Source organism: Nelumbo lutea, chromosome 5, assembly GCF_056320005.1.
Source record: "Nelumbo lutea isolate HS-2025 chromosome 5, American lotus-T2T, whole genome shotgun sequence".
NCBI classification, from domain to species: Eukaryota; Viridiplantae; Streptophyta; class Magnoliopsida; order Proteales; family Nelumbonaceae; genus Nelumbo; species Nelumbo lutea.
Window position 1 is genome coordinate 50,102,841 of NC_142688.1, and position 20,864 is coordinate 50,123,704.

General features: G+C 42.0%; 1 pseudogene across 1 annotated transcript; it reads right to left on the reverse strand.

The window, feature by feature from the left end:
- Window positions 1-3,833: 3,833 nt before the first annotated feature.
- Window positions 3,834-8,689, reverse strand: LOC148852306 (uncharacterized; annotated as a pseudogene). The gene is made up of 2 exons (XR_016099998.1): window positions 5,875-8,689; window positions 3,834-4,475 (listed from the first exon to the last, which is right to left on the reverse strand). The product of XR_016099998.1 is annotated as an uncharacterized LOC148852306 (transcript).
- Window positions 8,690-20,864: the final 12,175 nt, after the last annotated feature.

Consider the following 20,864-nt stretch of genomic DNA (forward strand, 5'->3'; position numbering starts at 1 on the left):
TAGCAACTGAGACAAGCTGCCCCAACTTCTTTGGTAGCACATCAATGTTAGCATTGGTGGGATAAACTCCACAAGTTCATCCAACGGATGAGAACATTCTAAACTAACACGAGTCTCATAAGTGTCCAGTTTAAGAAGTAAATTCACGGGAACATACAATGTCAACATGAAATAATAATATACTTTTATTTATTTACAATAAATATATCTCTATATCAATCTGATTGGAGCTAAGGGCATATACTCTCTAACACCTAGATGTGTGAGTTATTCCATGTGTATAGGGCTTTTATGTCTTTACTTGTGATTGGTTATACAAACATGTTGGAACACTTGTTTTACGCTAGATTTGAACACGTTTTGGACAAAAGGTCGAGATCAGATTGTATGTACAGAATAGTAGGTCCAAAGTCTTTTAGGTGCCAATTTGCTCAGTTGGCAAGGTCTCTAGGTGGTTGTAGCATAGATTTGGGATTGAATCCCCAAACTTTACCAAGGTTGGGGGATGGTCTACCCTCCCCTTATGTAGTTCCATGGAGAAAAAAAAAAAAATAAAAAGGAAAAAGACCTTATTTTTATAGGGTTCAACAATAACACTAGAAAACATATAACAAATCAACTAGTATCATAAACTGGTAACCAATGATCAGGTGATATTTATTAGAATTTAGAGGGGGCTTTGATTGGTCAAAACTCTTCTGGTATCATAATTTCAAGCACCATATAGATTTACCCTTGTTTATAACATAAGAGGTTGATTACAAAAATAATTCACACTTAAACTTACTGATTAGTTTCCGGTTTTTAATAAGGGTAGATTACTTATACCTCCCCTTGAGTTCTACTCATCAAATGTTTTTTCTATTGATAGAAAAGAGAGAAGGGGTTGGGGCTCATACAGAAGATACTTTCCTAGAAACCTAAACATGTTAAATATAAAAGACTAATACATTATTACCAAATCTACTATTTTTGCCAAATAACTACCCATCGTTCACCAACTAATCTGTTGCTTGATTTGCTTTTCAGGATTGACGAGATGGAATAAGTAACTTTAATCCAAAACTATAGAGGGTGAGTAAATAAATAAGTAAATCCCAAGGGACTGAAGGAGATCACCAAAACTCAGCCCCCAGGGAAATTTGGGTTTCCTCCACACCCACCTCACAACACATTAAAGCCGCACATCTGGGACAACTCCCATCTATTTTTTATATATAAAGTGACTCAGTCCACATGTCATTCTACTATATTTCAAAACTTACTCTAAAATCCTCAATCTAACTTTTTGGATTTTTTTAATATTCTTAATATTCTTAATGTTAAAGCCATTTAATTGAGGAATTCAACCACTCAGTCCACATGTCGTTCTATTTTTTTTTGAATATTCTTAATATTTTAAAGTCATGTAATTGAGGAATTCAACCAATGGCAACCTTCTTTAAGTAAGTTTAAAACCATTTCGCTCCTAAAATTTCTCCCACTATCTTCTCTCTCATATTAATTACAAAACTATATCCCACACTTTGCTAGCTTCTCCTAAGTAATGAAAATTATTTTTTGGTAATTTGGAAATTAATTTTGATAAATTATTTTGGTAGATTTCATAATTAATTTTGATAAATTAGGTAATTTATTTTGGTAACTTTGGTAAATTAATAACATTTGAAAAAGAAACCAAAAGTTAATTGCAGTAAATTCATTTTTCTTAATTTTGGTAAATTAATAATTTATGAAAAGTTACTCATTGATTTTTGTAATTATCATACAATAGTTTTACTAATTTAATAACATTGGTAAATTCATTTAGTGATTATTAATTTATCTAAATTATTTTTGGTAAATTTTATAATGAATTTTGATAAATTAATTTTGACAATTTTGTTAAGTTTTGGTATATTCCCAAAATAAAATTTTGTTTATTTTTATAAATTAAGAATTAAAGAAAGATTATTATTCTTTTCTAATTTATGAATAAGTAATTGTGGTCATTTTGGAAAATTATTATTTTATTAATTTTGGTGAACTATTAATTTCCACGAGTAAAGTAATTTTGAAAAATTTGGCAATTTTTGTACAATAATTTTGTTAATTTTGGTGATATCTTTTGTTATATGGGAAATTGAATTTATGATTCATTTTGTTATATAAGTTTAGGTGATTTCATATATTAATTTTTGATAAATAAATTTTCATAATATTTGATAATTTAATTATTGTAATTTTGGTTATTTGGGAAATTCATTTTGCTAATTCAGGTAAATCAATTTTTGTAATTTTGGTAATTTAGGTGAATCTAATAATTAATGAATATAATGGAGGATTTTTTTGCTCTTATTACAATTTATCTGGGATTCATTCAGCTAGACAAAATCTTGGTTCTCATACTCTTGATAAGCAAAATCTGGGTATAGAGAGTTTCATTTGATTAGAATTATTATTATTATTATTATTTTTTTTTGAGAATTTATTAAGAGACCTACCTCATCATTCTAAAAACATTAAAATTACCAAACTATTTATATAAAGTGTATCAATGAACTACAGATATGATACGATACACCCATTTGGAATGTAGGACCTGAGCATTACTTGTATGCTTTCATTCAAATTAAGGGAGATGCCCCTGATCGTCCTATGCAAGTACTGTATCTGTGAGGTGGGTGTGAGGAGGAAATTCGGAGTCCCCTCAGGGCAGTATACCAGTAATTTACCATTTTAATAATCAGGGATGCACTTGATTATGAATGTATGAAAACAAAATTCACTCTAGTAAGAGACTATTTGGGAGTGGTTAAGCTTTTATCAAGCAGATGTGTCCCATGAATGGAAACACAGCACCACAGTCCCAAACACTGCTATAATCTTAGCCTACACTTCCAACACTTGTAAAGTGGATACATATCTAAATACATGAATGCTTATTGTATTTGTTATTAGGGCTTAGTTGGGAAGGAGTACAAATATAAATATGTAGAGTGCAAAACCTTATATTTTATATGTATTTATACAGTATATATTTGTAATGTGTACTGTGCAAATACATACAAAATGTGTAATAAAAATACAAATGTATATAGTGCAAAACCTTGTATTATATATTATTTTGTATGTATTTGTACTGTACATATTTGTATTTGTACTCCTTCCAAACTGATCCTAGTTGTTTTGTTTACTTTGTAAATGGTAAAACAAAGTATATGTTATTTCGTAGACCTATTCATGGGCTGAGTAGCCCAACGGGCTGGCCCGACCCAGCCCGATCTAAGTCGGACTTGGACAAGATTTCAGGCTCAGGCTCGGGCCTAAAATATCATGCCCGACTTTTTTTTGGGCTGGTCTTGGACTTTCTCAAAAAAGCCCGGCCCGAGCCCGAGCTTGAGCCCGACTTGATAATATTTTATATTAATAAAAATATATTTTATATAATAAAAAAGCATATATAATATATATTCTTCTCTTTTTTCAAGTAATAATGAGACTTTTCATAATTTTTTTAGATTTTGAGGTCTTTTAGTATAAATAAAACAACTTTTAATTGAATTAAAAAGGAAAAATATTTTTTTTTCCAAATTTCTAGTTGGGCCCGAGCTTCGGGCTTTATAGTCAGACTGGGCTCGGGCTCAAGACCTAGGCCCAATGGTCAGGCCGGACTCGGGCTCGGGCCTAAATATTTTCTGTTAATGTAAAGGCAAAGCCCCGCCCAGCCCGACCCGGCCCATAAACAGGTCTATTATTTCCTGTTCCTTTTCCGAATAGGTTAGGGCTGCAAGTCCGGACTCCGGACTTCGGTTACCCCAGCTTGAAGAATTTCAACTTTATTGGGCTTTGGATAAGGTTTAGACCCATTGAAAATTTAACAAAATTTCAATCCAACTCAAGCCAACTTAAGTTGCACCTATTGGGCAACCATTTCTTTGTATGACATAGCCTAGAGCCTACACTACAATTAAAAGATGGGAAATCGATTGATCATAGAAGGGGCACTCAGATCACGAAACTTTGGCATGGTTGGAGCTATATCCGCACCTTCTAACTGAGATGTCCTTGACACCACTTGATGTTGATGAACCCTAATTCCATGAAAGATGTCTCTAATCCGAATTAATTCCTTAGCAGCCTCACTTATATCCATTCGTTCTCTAGGACATTTCTCGGAACGTTCAGCCAAACGTGCAGATCCTAAGCTGCAAGTCACCGCACAGAGCACTGGACTCCGATCCACTGCCATACTACAATTTCCAAAGTTTGTGATACCTCCATTTTCTATTTCTTCCCCTCCTTGGTTTTGTAGGAGTATTGGGTCTAAGATCCTTCTCGCTTCTACGGGCAAAGCCATTTTTGCAAATTTTTGGAGGTTCAAATCATCTTTGAACATTTCATCTGTTGGTCTCTTTCTTGTGAATATCTCCAGTGAGAGGATTCCGTAGCTATAGACATCCCCATGTTTGATGCCTCACCGCTTGTACCATACTCTGAAATTCATACAATACAGTCGAAATTTTAATTGCAAGAATCAAACATTTTTATAATTTTAATGATAAATCTGAATTTTTCCTTTTTCTCTCAAAAATGAAGAAATTCTATTTCAACAACAGAGAACATAAAACCGGTTTAACGATATAAAAGATGATATTGTAAGTCGAAAGTCCAAACATTACGAGAAGAAAGAATTAAACCTAACCTAGCAAATAGGGGTGCAACTCAGGCCGGGTTGAGGTAAACTGTAATCCAGGTTGGTCTTGACTCTTGAGTTGGCCCATTTCTTTATTTCCTTTTTGCCAAATGTACTTATTTCCTAGATTCTAAGGGTTTTATATCAACTTAGTATTAGCATTATTATTTGTAACAACATAGGTATTATGTTTAAAAAAATCACCGCCATTAAACTTAAATGTTTTTGACATAAAATATCTATATATAGATACATGTATGGATAGATAAATAAATATTTACAAACAAACAAACATATATATATATATATAAATATTAACATATATAAACACATTTATATAACATTTATACATGCAGATATGTAGTTAAGTTGGATTTGGATTGGTCAAAGCCTCAACACTAACCCAACCCAAATTTAAGCTGGACTCAGGTTGGATTCAGACTAACCTGGCCCAAGTGGCAGCCCTACTGCCAAGTACCAAAGATATGTGCTCTTTTGGTAATAAAAAAAAATAATAATAGTAACAATAAAAAACCAAGCAAAGGTATTAAAAACTGTAAATTGATACAAGAATAGTGGGGAATAACTGGAAAGTAGGCGAAAAAAAGGGGGAAAGAGGATTTTTGGGCAGGAGAAGACTGCCCACTCTATAAATGGTGGACATATAATTTCTTAGCCATTTTATGAACATATCAATGGAGTACAATCAAGTATTGCTTTAAAACTTCCAGAAGTTGAACCGCTCCCTATGGGTTAATGTATTAGCAGCATGGTTTTCAAAATCGGATTGGATCGGATGGTTGGACTGGAAAAATTGGAACTGGTCAGGTGATCGGTTTCATTTTTCTCCAAAACCGGATTTTCTCCAAAAACCATTGATTTTGGTCAGCAAACTGCTGACCTTGGCAGTTAACCGTTTGAACCATTTGAATGGTTTTGACCATTTTTTATTTTTTTATTTTTTTGTCAGAACGGGCTGATCGTTCGGTTCGAACGGTCGAACCGTTTGATCCAATAACTGGACCCCTGACTGGTTCGGTCTCCGGGTTGGTTTAAAAATCATGATTAGCAGTTCAACTATCTAGGTCAATAAGTATACATCTATTTTACAAAAGATAAAAACAAAAGAAACAAACAATATAAAGCCTATATGAAAATTTCTAATTATTAAAAAACTAGCAGAAGTGCAAGACAAATACCCGGAGGAGTATAGCCAATAGTCCCTTTCAAAACAAATGAACTGGCCTGGCTGTGAGAGGGATAATTTGGGTCTTCTAAAAGTAGCTTTGCTAGACCAAAATATCTTACATGAGCAGTAAAATCATTGTCAAGAAGAACATTGCTTGGTTTTAAATCACAGTGAATAATTGGTGTATGACAGTGATTGTGAAGATAATCCAATGCTGATGCCACATCAATTGCAATATTTATTCTCTGAAGAATGTTCAAATTCCTCTGCTCATTATGTGCATCCATGTCTGGATGTAACCAATCCTCTAAACTCCCATTGGCCATAAACTCATAAACTAAGGCTTTGAAATCATTGCCTTTGAAGTCCAAACTTGAACAAGAGGTTAAGATCCTCACAAGATTCCTATGCCGGATGTTCTTCAATGCATTGCATTCTGCCATGAAGCTTTTGAAAGCTCTAGGTTGTTGAAGGTTGAATACCTTTACTGCAACAGTTATTCCTTGATTCAGATTTCCTTTATACACAGAACCAAAGCTACCAGAGCCAAGAAAACTAGATTCAGAGAATCCACCTGTAGCTTGAAGTTGTTCTTTGTAAGAAACCATTAAATGTTGATCGCCCATTGGTGGCATATTCAAAGATTTCCGTTTGGAATTTCCCTTCCAGTATAGAACAAGAAATATCAATAGCAAGAAAAAGGCATAGAACCCCAACAGCTACTGCAATTATTACTCTGGAAATAGTTGATTTTCCTCCTCTTGTGGAAGCTAATGAGCAGCTCGGCAACTGTAGTTCAGGGATTCCCCCACAAAGCTTATAATTTCCAACCACTGAAATTGCACTTGCATTTGCAAAAGCTCCTTTTGTTGGTACCTCACCCACAAGACTATTGAAAGACAGATTCAAATTACTTAAGAGATCAAGGTTTTCAAAAATCTTTGGAATCTGCCCTGATAAATTGTTGCGTGAAAGATCTAGACCTTGAATAGCCTTCAACAGGCCCAAATATTAAGGAATGGTGCCACTGGAGTTACCCTCCAAATAAAGGTTCTCCAAATTAGAACAATCACCAAATGTTACAGGAATTTCACCAGATAAATTGTTTTCAGAGAGGTCCAGTATTCCAATATTTTTCATTTTTCCTACTTCCAATGGTAGAGAACCAGAAAGAGAATTGTAAGACAAGTCGAGGATCCTCGTTAGAGAATAAAGACCAATAACTTGTCTTGGCATGGAGCCATTAAGATTGTTATGATGAAGGGTTAACGTTTGTAACTTTTGGCAATTTCCAAGGCTAGAAGGAATGCAACCTGTAAGATAGTTCACTTCCAAGTGAAGTAGATTCCAAGAAGTGATATTGCCTACGGACAATGGGATCTCTCCTGCGAATCTATTTCCACACATGAACAACGCCTTTAGTTTCTGGAGCATTCCGATAGCAGTAGGAATGCTACCTCCAAGTAAATTTCCTTCCATGCTTAAACCAGTCAAGTTCATGAGGTTCTCGATCCCTGAAGGTAAGCTTCCAAAGAGTTGGTTCTGTCCAAGTGCTAGTATTGTGAGTTGGGTTGACAGATTTGCTATAGCTTTGGGCAAAGAACCTCCAAAGTTATTGTTCTGTAGTTGCAATATTTCTAGATTACTACAGTTGGTGAGTTCAGTAAGAAAAGCTAGATCATGAGCTTGCCCTGTTCCAAACCGATTGTAAGCAAGACATAGAGACCGAAGATTTTAAAGTCTACCAATTTTAAGAGGGACTGATCCAGTAAAGCTGTTTTGGCCAAGATCAAGTCTTTCGAGTCCCGAAATATTGAACAAAGAAACTGGAATAGGCCCAGTGAAATTGTTTACATCGAAACCAAGTACTTTTAGTTTTGGCATAGTGAGTCCTACATCCAGTGGATCCATAGAATCGATTAAGTGTAACATTAATGAAAGCAATAGATGACATGTTGTAAATCCAGTTAGGGAACATACCAGACAACTCATTTGCACCAACATAGAGATTTGATAATCTTGTCAATCGGCCGAGATCCTTTGGAATGCTTCCCTCCATGCTATTATCCACTAGACAAAGAGATTGGAGCGATGACAGGTTCCCAAAAGAAGGTGGAATTTTTCCAGTCAAGTAATTTGCACTAAGAATCACTGCAGAAAGCTTGGACAAAGAATCCAACTCGAAGGGGACTTTTCCGGTAAGGTTGTTTCTTGATAAGTCAAGCACTTTGAGATTGTAGCAGTTGGTCAGATTTCTTGGAATTTCTCTTTCAAAATTGGCATCGGAAAGGTTGATATACCGTAGACGGAGCAAACGACCCACTTCTTGGGGGATTGCACCATGGAAGCTATTATCTCCGAGTTCAATGGAACGAAGACATGTGAGGTTCCCTATATAAGGAGACACAGTTCCCACCAAGCTCTGTCCCTGTAAATTCAAAACAGTAACTCGTTGATGCCGGCGACCACATGTGATCCCTTGCCACTCACAAAAATGGAGAGACTCGTTCCAGGAACTTAGAGCTCCCAAAGGATCGTTAGTTATCGCATTCTTGAACTGAAACAAGGCCAGTCTATCCGTCTCATTTCCTAAGGGGGTAGCATTGGTGGTGATGGGACCTTCTGAACACAACAAGAGAAAGAAGACATGAATTGCAGATAACCGAAATAGAGTGGAGGCAATCGATGGGAGCTCAATCTTCATGGGGACTTTGGGGAATGACAAAGGTAGATAGCCAGAGAACTATCTGCACCACTCAGGAGAAAGGTAATTTCTTGTCTATGATATGGGATGAGAAAAATAACTTATATACTGATGTTGGAAACTGTCTTCCTTCACCATCCAAGCAATATAACAGGTAGTCCAGTCGTCTCCACCATGCTCTGTTCTTGAGAGAATTGACCACAGGCGATCTAGGTCTTGTAGTAATTATCGAAAAACACAACCAAGTCTTAAGTCCTTTCGGTCTTTGTCTTCCATGATCTCAACGTGTCTATCACTCTCGGTCTTTGTCCAGTATCCCCTGCTTGACCGTGAAGTGAGTGTTCAGTGTTCTTCTCTCCCCACCATATCTTGACTTAGACTTCAGTAAATGGCTCCAATCTCATTAATGGCACTTTTTTCTTCCACCATTTCCATTCATAGTTGGCTTTTTTTTCTTTGTGTTTTGCTTTTCTTTTTGAACAGAAAATGCTCTGAATTTTCATTTATCAAAGATCCTTGATCAGTTTTTGTTACAATTGCTGTTTCTCTATGAAACCTTTTCGGTTGATCAATACAAATCGGTGGAAAATATAAAAATAAATGTGTTTGTTACAAATTGGAGAAAAATATAAGACAAGAAGTATGTATATACTACTAATGTAAAAATTAGATTTATCAAATCCCAAATCCCACTTAATTTCTCAAGAATATCTGGATTCGATTTAATTACTAAATCGGTCATTTTCAGATATCAATATTGATAAACGAATATCTAAAATATGACTTAAATGAATTGGATTTGAAATTACTAAATCTTTTAGCTGGCCAATGTGGAGCAATTGCGAGGCATTCTGATCCACCCCCCATTGGATTACAGACCCTATCATTGAAGGTCCATCTGTTCATTCCCCTAATCCACATTAGATTCATACCTACCTTTTAATTTAGCGTCTGTTTGGCATCGATGTCTTGCTCCAGAAAACGGTGACATCAGTGCCATCTCATTTTCACCCTATTAGCATATAACCTCGACATTTCTTCCATTGGATTGATATCAGCGGCTCACATGAATCTAATGTTGGTTCTTATGAAGAAATGAATCGTTCAAAGAATTCGAATAAAAGTGGAAGAAGGTGTTCCAATGGAAGGGATTGAGACATAAATTCTTTAAACTTGCTCTCCTATGTAGTTAAAACTGTATCGGACCCGAGAGGTCTCTCTTCTTTGAACAAGTATCATGCATGTTAGAACTAAAATCAGGTTCTAGAGATTGGATTTTCTTGCTCTTCTCCATGGTCAAGTTATTCATTGATTTTATATAGCTGTGCAAGTCGGGCAGACTGGGCCAGGTTTAAGTTCAACCTAGACCCAACCCTAAGACCAGGGTATAATGCCCGAGCTTGGCCTTGGAAGTTCAAGCCTGAACTGTTCCATTCATATTTTTCATTAAATTAGTAATTAAGTATGAAAATTTTCTTCATATTAATTAATTGAATTTTAGATATATCATAGTTAAGATAGAAATTGGAAATTAATAAAAGTAATAATTTAATTAAAAATAAACTTAAATGCTTGTGATAAATGTGCATGTGCATTGCACATGAAAGTTTTAAATTACATTAACAATTATTATTATTAAATTTTATATTCCATTTTTGTCATAAATAAAAATAATTTTTACTTTAACAATTAGGTTCGAACAGTTATTAAGGGGTGCCCCGCCCCAAACCCGCCCCGTTACCACCAATGGCTTTTCCTATTGACCTAATTTATGGTCTGAACCGGAGTCTGAGTCTGGAGGTTAGAAGTTCACATGGCCCAATTGCAGATTTGCAGGGCCCATTACATTGGTGGTAACTGGTAAGACCGTAAGACGATGAGAGTGGGCTTGATTGATAAAATTATCCATTTGTAAGTAAGCATCCTAACATACACGCAATACTGGGTCAATAATAATATGCTCCGTCATCTATCTACCTTGTGGTGTGGGAGTACAACTGGGTTTTCAGATTTTATGTGAGCAGGTTTCTAAGTAAAAGTAAATAAATAAAAGCCTTGAGCTTGCCCACGTCAACGCCACAGTCTACAATGTTGTCGATTTTCGAGATCAAATTCATTAAAATAATTATAAAAAAGAATTAACATCCATTTGACCTTCTTTAAAAAATCGCAGATTATACAAAAGGATCTTAACCATATCCTGACTCACTGAAACTTACCGGTCAACCGACTCAAGCCCCTTCTGAAGGGGATAAGTGGACATAGGTCCTCGTGAAGCTTACTGGCATTTGCTATGCCAATCAGCCATAAAACAATAAATCAAGGCTCTAAGTCTTCGCTTAATCCTCAATATATCGGAGTATCTAATGGTCAGGTGACAAATTAGATGTTGATGGTCGGACTGGAATTGGTTTTTCTCAAAATTGGATTTTTTTTATAAAAATCGTTGATTTTGGTTAGTAAACCATTGATCTGGGCGGTTAATCATTCAAATGATTTTGACTGGCTTTTATTTTTTTAAAATTTTTATTTTTTTGTCAGAACAGGCTGATCGTTAGGTTCGAACAGTCGGAGCCAGACCCCTAACCGATTTAGTCTTCCAGTCGGTTTTAAAAACCATACTTTCATATACAATTATTTACTTTTTTTCTTAAATTATTATATATTTATTTATTTTCTATATAAAAAAATTTATTTGATTGTTTACTTGAAAATCTTTTATTCGTAGAGATGCTAATATTGTTAGATTACCCTAGATCTTAATTCCTACTCTTATTGGATCAACTGAAATCCATTTGACTTGGTTTAGGCTGGATGGCGAAGTGGTTAGATCATGGGTCAATGAGACACTTGTCTCTATCTGGTGGGGCTTCAATCAGTCTCTTGGGGAGCAATCCGCCGAACGTTCTTATTCAGTTGTTTCATTCCTAAAATTAGAGAGAGGTTAACGTTGGGTGGAAAGGTTATAAAATAGTGTTCTCTCAGCCAAACGCTCAGCCCAATTCAGATTAAGTTGTCTCCAATTGTTTCTTGCATCTGTGAGTCTGTCTCTAGATCTTAGAGATTTCCCTTTATAGTAGCTTTCAAGTACTTAATCTGAGTTCTACAGAAGACCGAATCAGCTCCCCACAACGTTCTATAGCACATCTTTGTTATGTACGTGATGTAATGCGATTCGGACACTCCTACCTGATTGCTAACTGGCTCCTTGTTGGCAACGAACGGCACTTGAGAAGATAAAAGGAGAGATTCTCGGGGATTTACCGGTGGGAATACTCCGATGCTTAAGTTAGTACTGTGTATGGGAAGTAAAGGGAAAAACGAACACTAAGAGTGGAGGTCGTGTTTTTTCCTATACTCAAGAGGTTGGAGGTCTCAAGAAGAAGTTTCTCCTCTGCCCTGAGGGCTTTTATAGGGGCGCTCTTTGTGAGATTGGGCATAACCACCACTAGGCCCCCTGCCACAACCGTTACCTGCCAGGGTTGTGCAGGTAGCCGTTGTGACGTACTCCTTACCCGGGCGAGTGACACGTCCCCAAAGTGACAGGCACACCTTCGCCTACTGGGAGACGTGGGCGTAGACTATCGAAAGGACAGGGACTGCACCGTCAATAAGGGATATGGCGCAGTCTGATTGGTACAGCTTGTCAGATAGAAGCTTCCTGTGGAATGCTCGCGAGCTACTTTGCAGCGAGCTTGGAATACTTCAGGAGTACCCTTAGTAGAATTAGTCCTCGGGATGACTTGTCTGCTTGGGAGCTCGGGCGAGCTGGTAAGCTTGCGAGCTAAAGTTGCCTTGGAATATCCCTTTGGGGGTAGCTCGGGGAACCCGGAGCTTGCATCGTGGCGAGCTCCTCCTTTTGAGATGTGGCGAGTTGCTTTATGGGCCAGTTACTTAGTTGTACTTTGCCGCAATGCTGAGTTGTCGCTTACGTCGGGTTAGTGTCCACGTGTCATCGTTTCATAGATCGAGTCAAATCATCCTTCATCAATTGCCCCCCACTCCTCGGGCTAAGAGTATCGCCTTAGTGCGGGGAGTTTATGAAGCGTGATGGACTAATTTGACCGAAATTCAAACTTGATTGACTACCCCCATTAAATGCATTTGCGGGAATCAAGAGATCTTCTGACTTCCCTAACTTTTTGAATTCCGAAAATGTGCTGAGGTGGCCTTTAATTCCGAACGTCGTGCGGCTGTGACTACCTTAATTATGGAAGATGTGCCACCAATTTCCTTCGGTTTTTAGAAGGCATGCGGTCAGGATGTCTGCGGACCGTTGGATCTGCGTTGATCTGGGCCGTCAGTTTGAAAGGATGGGGGCCCCCCTCGGGCCCTTTCTTCTTCCATGCCATCTTTTGGATTCTGAGGTCGCGTACTTCGCCTAGCCAACTTGAGTTCCTCCCGTTCCGTCTACTCTGGTGAGTACCAATCACCATCAGCCATGTCTAGGTACCCATGCCATACCTATCACAGGGGCGATAGCCAAGATGATGATGCTCCCTCGAGCTCGGGAGGAGCCTGGGTGGATATCCCAGAGGCTCAGGAAGCCTCTGGCGACATGGCATCTACTTCTAGGGGGAGGGAGCCTGATACCTTTGGCCCTTCCTTAATGACAATGGAGAGACTCAGGTCTCTGATCCGCTACTTTCGCCTCCATGGGGACCTGGTTTACAGCCTCCCTACTGGTCCCAATGATAAAGTGATCTTTCAAGAACAGCTCGAGGCTAGCTTGCATCTTCCTCTGCACCCCTTGATAGTGGAGGTGCTGAATCATTTCAATGTCACTATTGACTAGCTTCATCCCAACGCTGTTCGAAACATGGTTGAGACTATATCCCTGTGTCACGAGTACTGCCTTCCTTTGGACCTTGATATTTTTGCCTCTATATTTTGTATAAAGAATTTTGCTCCTAGGGTTCCTCTAGAGAGGCGCTTTTATTACCTCTCCCCCCGTCATGGCTATAAGCTCTTATACGAGCTGCCGAATAAGATTCCCGCCTGGAAGCGAGACTACTTTGTGGTTTGTAACCCCAAGGGGTGGCCCTTTCCCACTACTTGGAGGGGCGCTATCCAGGACCCCGGGGCCGAGCTGGACCCTGAGACTCAGAAGACGATGCTATCTTGGGCATTAGTAGGCTTCCATTGCTCGGACTAATTAGCTAAGGAGAAGCTCGTGTAGGCAGGCTTGAGCCCGGGTAGGTCGGTCTTTTAGGTCGCGTAGTACCTTGTGGCTATTGTGTACGCATGCATTTTGTTTATCGTTGGACTAATACCTTGTGGCCTTGTGGCAACCATCATGTCTAGTGCCGATTTGCGCCACCTTTTCTCGGGCAGCCAGAGATGTCAGGTGAAGAGGGCGTGCCCTAACCGAACCCCGCCTTTGGGAAGCGCTGAGTTCAAGCCCGCCGAGTCGGTCCTGCCCTCTCCTTTGCCTGAGGTTCTGATGCCCCCTCCTGAGGGGACTAGTTGGACTAACCCAGGGGGAAGTGAGCTCCCTCAGCCGAGGGAGGTACCCTTTAACCCCCTTCAGCCCCGTCCTTACTCCCAATTCCCAGTGGAAAACTGGGAAGGGGTAAATGATTATCTGGTAGCTCGCCGGAGGAGTCGGAAGGCAATCAACAATGATGAAATCGCTCAAAAGGGAAACATGGAGCTCGAGGATCTCTCGCGTTCGCCTCTGCTCACTGCATGGTGGTAAGTGAACTTTTTCCTTCTTCCTCTCTTGTTTTGCCCTTTTTCGCTATCTTCTGATCTTTCTTTTTCGCCGATAGGTAAATTCTGTCATCCATGCCATGGCTCTCCAGACGCGCATCCATCACGTTGACGCCCTCGACCAGCGTGCTGCCAACCAAAAGCTCCAGGTCGAGCTCGACTGGATCCGGGGCAAGCTCCATCACACCCGCAAGGGGAGCGAGTCTCAGGAGCTGCTCGTCCATGACCAGGAGGCTCAAATTGATCGGCTTACTGAAGAGAGTGCACGCTATAGGGAGGAATCGTCAAGGATGGCGGGGGAGAGGGAGCTCTTGAGGCAGCAAGTGCGGGACTTGGAGTCTACTCTTCTGAATCGGACTAGAAACTTTGATCAGATGGTGGAGGCTGGGTGAGAAAAAGCGGTTTGGGATTTTAAATACTCCTAGGAATTTCATGACCTCCAGGCGGAATATGGTTCGGGTTCGTACCGCTCAGGGTTCAAGCTCTGCCGATGGCTGGTTTGAAAGAAGTTCTCCGGGCTCAACCTCGATGGCATTACTATGAAGGGTTTGTCTCCTGAGACAGCGGGCCAAGCGGATGAAGAGGAGCCTGATTCTCCGGAGGATGAGGAGGCGGATCCTTGAGGTGGCGTTTCTTTGGGATTTTGTGGCTTCTGGGTGTCGTAAACCCGGTCTTTCACAAGTTTTCGATTGGGCGGTTGTGCCCTATGATGATCAAACCTTTCCCGAGCTGTTTAGCTCGGTTACTGCACTTGTTATTTTCTTTATTGTTATTTTTTTTCGACGATGAAAGTTTATTCCTTCTTCTGAGTATGATGAACTCCCTTTATTTTTACTAAAGCAATCTCATCATTTGGGCTGTTAAAGTTACATACTTGAATTAGGCTCTTCGGTAGGCGTTATCCTAATTTGTCATGTTTAAGGCCCTTGTGGTATACCGCGGAGTGATTACAATGTATGTCCGAGCTAAGCATTGGTTGCCTATTCCTCAATTCGACCAACATATCGGGATGAGCTATGCTTCGCAGGGTTTAAACCCGAGCTGCTTATGCTTTTGATATTTCATACCTTGCCTTCGCCACTGAAGTGTCTTTCTTTACGCTGAGGTCTTTGTTAGCTCGATGTTTTGGCCCTTGGGCTGAAGGAGTGGCTCGTGGCCCACTCGCGGAGTTTACCCATGCCATAAAGGCAGCTGGGTCCTGTTGTGCCGAGGTCATATTAGCCTGGTATTCTAGCCCTTAGGCTTTGGGAGGGACTCGTAGTCCGCTCTTGGATTTCTCCCAAGCCGAAGTGACAACTGGGATCTTCTTGTGCCGAGGTCATGTTAGCTCGGTCTTCTGGCCCTTAGGCTTTGGCAGGGACCCGTAGTCTGCTCCTGGATTTCTCCCAAGCCGAAGTGGCAGCTGGGGTCTTCTTGTGCTGAGGTCATGTTAGCTCGGTCTTCTGGCCCTTAGGCTTTGAGAGGGATCCGTAGTCCGCTCCTGGATTTTTCCCAGGCCGAAGTGGCAGCTGGGGTCTTCTTGTGCCGAGGTCATGTTAGCTCGGTCTTCTGGCCCTTAGGCTTTGGAAGGGACCCATAGTCCGCTTGATTTTTACAGATAATATTGCCTCAAGTTGACAATATTCCATGCTCGAGGTACTTGTTTCCCTTCGAGGGTCTCGAGCTCATATGTTCCTTCATCGAGCACTCGTTTCACTCGGTAAGGACCTTCCCAGTTGAACCCGAGCTTGCCAGCACCAGGCTCAAGCACCATAACTTTACGAAGAGCCAGGTCGCCAACACGGAGGTTTCGCCTCTTGACCCTGGCGTTATAGTACCGAACTAGTCTCTGCTGATAGGCTACAGTCCTAATGTACGTGAGGTCCCTTACTTCGTCTAGTAGGTCGAGGTTGGTACGTAGTTCATCTTCGTTTGTTTGATCGATGTATGCTTCTAGGCGCAACGTAGGTACTTTGATCTCTGTGGGAATCACTGCTTCGGTGCCATAGGTGAGATTGAAGGGTGTTTCTCCTGTGGTGGTCTTCTCCGTGGTTCGGTAGGCCCAAAGGACATTGGGTAGTTCATCTGTCCACAATCCTTTAGCTCGATCCATCCGTGCCTTTAGTCCGTGGAGGATGGCTCTGTTCGTGACTTCTGCCTGACCGTTTGCTTAGGGTGCGCAACTGAAGTAAAGTTCTGTTGGATCCCGATGTCTCGATACCAATCTTGAAATTTGGTGTCCTCGAACTGTTTTCCATTGTCAAAAATCAATACCCGAGGTAGTCCGAAGCGGCATACGATGTTCTTCCAAAAGAAGTTTTGGACATTTCGAATTGTGATCGTCATGAGAGGCTCAACTTCTACCCACTTGGTAAAATAGTCCACTGCCACTACTAAGAACTTTCTTCCACCCATTGTTGGCGGGAATGACCCGAGTAGATCGATGCCCCACTGTGCAAAGGGCCACGGGCTGGTGAGACACTTGAGGTCGACAGCGGGTTGGTGGTAAATATTGGCATGTCTCTGACATTTGTCACATTTTCTAATGAGTTCAATGGTGTCTGCCTTCATTGTTGGCCAATAATACTCTTGCTGAAGCGCTTTCTAGGCAAGGGCCCTGCCCCCTAAGTGTCCGCCATGCAGACCCTCATGAGTGTCGTGGAGTACGAGCTCGGCTTCGGTAGGTCGCAAGCAACGCAGGTAGAGGAGCGTGTAGGATCTCCTGTATAGCCGCTCGTCTATCATAACATATTTAGCTGCCTGGTGTTGCACCCTTCTGGTTGCATTGCGATCTGTAGGGAGGGACCTGTGTAACAAGAAGCTCATGAGTGGATTAATCCAGCTTGGCTCTGCCCCCCGAGAATGCTAGGCCGAGACAGGTCCTCTATGTACACGGTTCTCATGGCGATGTCGCTAGTGCTGGCTAACTTGGATAGTGCATCGGCCTCAGCGTTCTTCGACCTAGGGATCCGTCTGATGAAGTGTGACTGGAAGTTGAGTAGGGCCTCTCTAACTTTGGCTAAGTAGGAGACCATGGTCGGCTCGCAAGCTTCATATTCGCCCGTGACCTGGTTGACCACGAGCTGGGAGTTGCTACAGATAACGATGTGCTTGGCTTTTACTTCTCTGGCTAAGGCTAGTTCGGTTATCAACGCCTCATATTCTGCTTCATTGTTAGATGCCTCGAACTCAAAGAGTAGCATGTACTCCAGTTTCGTGCCGCTTGGGCCATGTCGAACTATTCTGGCACCGCTGCCCTGTTGGTTCGAGGAGCCATCTACGTGAAGGATCCAAGGCTCCTCATCCCAGCTCGCGGTTGGTCGAGCTAGGAGAGGTGCCACACTGGCTACTACTTCACGGGGTTTGGACTCGACCGATCCGGGAGCTTCGGGCTCATCCGAGGTGGGAGCCTCATGCTCAACCGGACTAGGAACTTCGGAGCTGAATGTGCATTTGGCTATAAAATCTACTAAGGCTTGGGCCTTAATGGTAGTTCGCGGCTTGTACTGGAGGTCGTACTCGCTAAGCTCAGTGGCTCACTTCGTCAACCGACCGGAGACCTTGAGCTTAAGCAATACTTGTCTTAGAGGTTTGTTAGTAAGGACGATAATAATATGAGCTTGAAAGTACGGGCGGAGCTTCCGAGCTGCAATTATCAATGCGTATGCTAGCTTTTCCATCTCCGGGTATCTCGTTTTTGCTCCCTACAATACTTTACTAACATAATAGATGGGTCATTGGACCCGATCTACTTCCTTTATTAGTACCGAACTGACCACTTTGTCGCTCGCCAAGAGGTAGAGTTCTAAAAGATCGCCCTCATCAGACCGGGTTAAGGTCAACACGCTAGTAAGGTATTCTTTGAGCTCGTCGAACGCGAGCTAGCAATCTTGGGTCCATTCAAACCCTTTGCTCTTTATTTCCTTAAATAATGGTAGACAGCGGTCTGCCGATTTAGACATGAAACGGCTTAGGGCGGCTATGCGGCCATTCAACCTCTGAACTTCCTTAAGCTTTTGGGGTGGTTTCATGTCCAAGATGGCCTTAACCTTATCCGGGTTGGCTTCAATGCCGCGCCGGTTAACGATGTATCCTAGGAATTTACTCGAGGTTACACCGAACACACACTTGTTTGGATTCAAACTCATAGTAAACTTATGCAAAACTTCAAAAACAGAATGCAAGTCTTGTATTAATTCATGTGAGAATTGAGTTTTGATGACCATGTCATCCACATAGCATTCTACGTTTTTTCCGATTAATGACGCAAATAATTTATTTACAAGCCTCTAAAAGGTTGCCCCTGTGTTTTTCAACCCAAAGGGCATAACCTTGTTACAGTATAGGCCAAACTCAATGACGAAGGCGGTATTTTCTTCATCTGCCGTGTCCATCTTGATCTGGTTATAGCCCGAATGGGCGTCCAAGAAACTTAGCAACTCATGCCCTGAGGTCGCGTCCACCAGACGATTGATTTGGGGGAGCGGGAAGCAGTCTTTTGGGCAAGCCCGGTTCAGGTTGGTGTAGTCGACGCACATGCACCATTTGCCATTGGCCTTCTTTACCAGGACGGGGTTGGCTACCCAGCTTGGGTATTGGACTTCTCTTATGAAGTCCGCTGCGAGGAGCTTCTCGACTTCCCCGTTGACCGCTTTCCACTGTTCCGGGGCTAGGTTGCATTTCTTTTGTCTAACGGGCCTAACTATTGGATCAGTGTTCAGCTTATGAGTTATGAGTGGGATCTATACCGGGCATTTCTGCCGTGGACCATGCAAAAATATCTAAATTTTGAAGTAAAAACTTACTAGTTCATATTGTAGGGGCTCCTGAACGGAAGTGCCGATCTAGAGCGTCCGAGCTAGGTTTACTGTCGAGGTCGGGACCGCGCCCGTTTCTTTCGTGGGCACGGCTCACTCTTCGCCTTGCTCCATTTGCTGTCGAGGTCGGGACCGCGTCCGTTTCTTTCGTGGGCACGGCTCACTCTTCGCCTTGCTCCATGGGTCACTCCAGTTCAAGGTCATCGGGTACCTTGGTTTTCCCCTTTAGGGCGGCAACATAGCACTTGCGGGACTCAAGCTGGTTGCCTCGCGCTACTCCCTCCCCGAAGTCTGTTGGAAACTTCATAGCCAAATGGTAAGTGGAGACCACCGCCTGTAGGACATGGGTGATCGGTCGACCTACTATGGCATTGTAGGGCGAGAGGGTCGCTACCACCAGGAAGTTGTGCTCGAATTTGACCACACAAGGCCACGTGCCGACCTCTACAGGTACTGTTATTTTCCCAAGGGGTCGAACTTCTTCTCCACTGAAGCCTACCAAAGGAGTGTTTGCGGGCTTCAGGTCGCTTCTCTGCAATTGGAGCTGGTCAAACGCAGCTTTGAAAAGTATGTTGGCCAAGCCACTTGAGTCGACGAGTATGCGCTTGACCTCGAAGTCGTTGATTCTCAACTTTATCACGAGCGCGTCGTTGTGGGGGTAATGGACCCCTCACGCATCGTCTTCTGTGAAGACAATCGACTCTTTTGTTCTTGGCCACTTTGGGGGGTTCTGCTCCTCCCGGGTGACCTCATGAACCGATGTCCGAGCTGCCACTGAAGTGCAACCCACAACGATTGAACCTCCCACTATCATGTGGATGGTCCCCCGAACTGGCTTCTCCTCTAGAGGCTGCCTCTGCGATTGTTCAGCCGACCTACTATTGGACTCGGGAGTATCTTTACCGTGCTTCCCTTTCCGACCTGTTCTATTATTATTATTATTATTATTTTGTACAAAGTTTCTCAAATATCCGCGACGGATGAGCTCCTCTATCTCATCGCAAAGGATTTTACAACTGTCGGTACTGTGACCGTGGTCTTTGTGAAATCAGCTCAGTCCTTGATTGCCAGATGGGGTGGCCACTTCACGTACAGGGCGTCCTTGATCACCATCAGAATTTCGACCCGCTTCGCGTTCAGTGGAGTGTAATCAGCTCGATCCGGAGCAGGAGCTCAGAACAGTTGACCCGGCTTTGCACCCTGAGTCGTTTCCTTTTTTCTTCGGGTGTCCTCTTGACTGGAAGGTTCTCCTTCTCTCTTTTTTTTTTTGAGTGCGCCCTCACCCTTCTGGTTGATCTCCTCTTCGCTGGCTATGAACTTATCCGCAAATTTCAGAAACTCGGTTATGGTCGCGGGTTGTTTTTATGGTCACGGGTTGGTTGACGACTATGTGCCACTTGAACTCTTTGTGCTTCACGCCCTTCTTGGCTGCTGCAAGGCGTATGGTGGGATCCAAGCGCGGTATTTGCATACAAGCATCGTTGAACAACTTGATATAGCTCCTAATGGACTCTCCCTCCCTTTGTGCTACGTTGAAGATGCTTTCTTCAGTTCGCAGGCACCGCTTGCTGGTGAAAAAGTGGGATGTGAAGGCTTGTGCGAACTGCGCCCAACTTCTTATCGACCCGGGTGCCAAGTTCTGGTACCATGTGCGGGCTGCTCCCCTGAATGTAGTGGAGAAGGCCATGCACATGCATGATTCACTGGCTCGCGCTAGGTGCATCTGTGATTGAAAGGCATCTACATGATCACTCGGGTTGAACGACCCGTCATACTTGTCAAGAGGGG